The 2,658-nt window shown below is 46.4% G+C and overlaps 1 long non-coding RNA gene across 1 annotated transcript in view; it reads left to right on the top strand.

The window, feature by feature from the left end:
- Positions 1 to 59, top strand: part of LOC109300121 — a 678-nt gene extending 619 nt beyond the window's left edge. Inside the window, exon 2 of the long non-coding RNA XR_002098132.1 lies at positions 4 to 59. This is a non-coding gene — a long non-coding RNA (uncharacterized LOC109300121). The remainder of the gene's footprint in view (positions 1 to 3) is intronic.
- Positions 60 to 2,658: the final 2,599 nt, after the last annotated feature.

The raw sequence follows: 2,658 nt of genomic DNA on the forward strand, positions 1-2,658 counted from the left end.
CAGCAGGGCAGGCCCGATGAGGAGAGGCTACGGGACCTGAACCTGTTCAGCCTCCACAAGAGAAGGCTGAGGGGGGATCTTGTGGCCTGTTATAAACTAGTCAGAGGGGATCAGCAGGCACTGGGGGAGTCACTGTTCCCCCCAGCACCGCCAGGAGTGACCAGGAACAACGGTCACAAGCTGGCAGAGGGTAGGTTTAGGTTAGACATCAGGAGGCGCTATTTCACGGTCAGGGCAGCTAGGGTCTGGAACCAACTTCCAAGAGAGGTGGTGCAGGCTCCCACCCTGGTGGTTTTTAAGAGGAGGTTGAATGAACACCTTGCTGGGGTCATTTGACCCCAGTACTCTTTCCTGCCATGGCAGGGGGTCGGACTAGATGATCTGCTAAGGTCCCTTCCGACCCTAGAAACTATGAAACTACCGAAGCTTTGCACAGCCCTTTGTCAAAGGAAGCTCTCTGTGTTTGAAATACATATAAGCAGATAGAGTGAATATTTCCTTTAAAAAGTATAAATGAAGTCAAGCATGGTACAAAGCCTTTCTCAAGCAGGGGAGGGGTCTTGCAGCCTTCTCTACCTGGTCAAATTCTGAATCAGTGTAGTATCAACTGTAGAGGCATTATTTCCAGCTCTTATGCATTTTATTCTGGACTCTGAAAGCTACTCTGTTCCGCTGGAGATCTGTTATCTTGACTGGGCATGGATGGTTTTGATGTAGCTGGATTTGGTTTGGTAACTGAGCACAAGATCTCATATCAGGCATAGCACAAATGGCTCACAAATGCACCCTGCTCAAAGATGCTGAAATAACCACTGTTACTTCCTCCTTGACCGTTTTCCCCAACCTTTGACTATTACCTTGGTTATCCAGCCAGTGCTATACCTAGACTCCTGAAGGCTCTGAGCAAACGTTTATTATCAGTCCCCCCTTCACCAGAGATAATGATTTTTTTTGTTGCAAAAGTCTTTATCACATCTCTGGTATTGATGTCTAAATAGTTTGTTCTCAATTGATAACATTGCCAGTCCTGTATATGCACAATATTAAAAAAAAATTGCAATTGTAATTTTTTTTTCATTTTAGGCTACCCTTTCTGTCTGGGCCCCAGGCAGCAGCCTGATTTGCCCATGCCTGTGGGCCTGTGTATGGGTCTGCATGCAGCCAGGGTCTCAGACGACCAGGCCCCAACCAATACTCCATCCCTGTCAGGCATTTCATAAGTTATTGAGTATAGTGATGGGGTGAGGTGAGGTGAAAAAAGAAAACTGACTGCATACTGCAGACACTGCATAATAATTGTGCAATATCATGAAGGGCTAAATTCAACTGCCGTTAAAATCAGTGAGAGTCTTTCCAACAGATACTGTCACAAGCCTCGTTCTCCTGACACTCCAAAATATGCTGAAGTCAAATGAACAGTGACTGTGAACTGTTACTAAGCCAAAAAGGCTACAATTTTCACCAGCTTTGTACTCATGCAGCATTGGTGTAAAGAACTCTGCAATGCAATGGACAACAGACGATCTTTCCCTCAAAGAATTGGGTCTGTGTTATGTGTGCATCAGATGAATAATTTAGGCCCTAACCCTTAGCCAGGCTGAGTCAGGTGGGAGTCTGATTCTGCAGCTCAGTGAAAGGGTACTTTGGGGAGAGGAAGCCCTAGTCCCTCCTCCTGGAACTGCTTATTCATGTTACATTCAAAAATAGCCATTGCATAAAATGAATAAACAGCAGACCCTGGACTCTCTGTCTCTCACAAGAGTGCCCTCATCATCAGTCAACAGAGCCAGGCTTCTTCTTGCTTGCTCTTTTTCCAGTCCTGTGACATGCACATTTCTTTCTAGGTTGAGGCTGAGTTTCATGTGAAGGGTTATCATAGAATCATAAAAAAATAGATTTGGAAGGGACCTCAGGAGGTCATCTAATCCAACTCCCTGTTCAAAGCAGGATCATCCCCAACTAGAAAATCCCAGCCAAGGCTTTGTCCAGCCCAGTCTTAAAAACCTCCAAGGAAGGAGATTCCACCACCTCTCTGGTAACCTGTTACAGTTTTTTACTGCCCTCATAGTGAGAAAATTCTTTCTAATATCTAACCTAAACTTCCCTTGCTGCAACTTGAGACCATTGCTCCTTGTTCTCTCATCTGCCACCACTGAGAATAGCCTTAGCACCATCCTCTTCCAAACCTCCCTTCAGGTAGTTGAAAGCTGCTGTTAAATCCCCTCTCAGTCTTCTCCTCTTTAGACTAAATAAACTCAGTTCCCTCAGCCTCTTCTCAGAAGTCATGTCCCCCAGCCCCTGAACCATTTTTGTTGCCCTCTGCTGGGACTCTCTCCAGTTTGTCCACATCCTTTCTGTAGTGAGGGGCCCAAAACTGGACACAGTACTGCAGATGTGGCTTTACCAGTGCTGAATGGAGGGGAATAATCACTTCCAAACTTCTGGCAACACTTCTACTAATGCAGCCCAGTATGCCGTTAGCCTTCTTGGCAACAAGGGCACACTGCTGGCTCATACCCAGCATATTGCCCTCTATAACCCCCAGGTCCTTTCCTGCAGAGCTGCTACCCAGCCAGTCAGTCCCCAGCCTGTACCAGTGCATGGGATTTATCCGTCCTATGTGCAGGACTTTGCACTTGTCCTAGCTGAACCTCATAA

The sequence above is a fragment of the Gavialis gangeticus genome, unplaced genomic scaffold, assembly GCF_001723915.1.
Source record: "Gavialis gangeticus isolate Ggan-Ray unplaced genomic scaffold, GavGan_comp1, whole genome shotgun sequence".
Classification (NCBI taxonomy): Eukaryota; Metazoa; Chordata; order Crocodylia; family Gavialidae; genus Gavialis; species Gavialis gangeticus.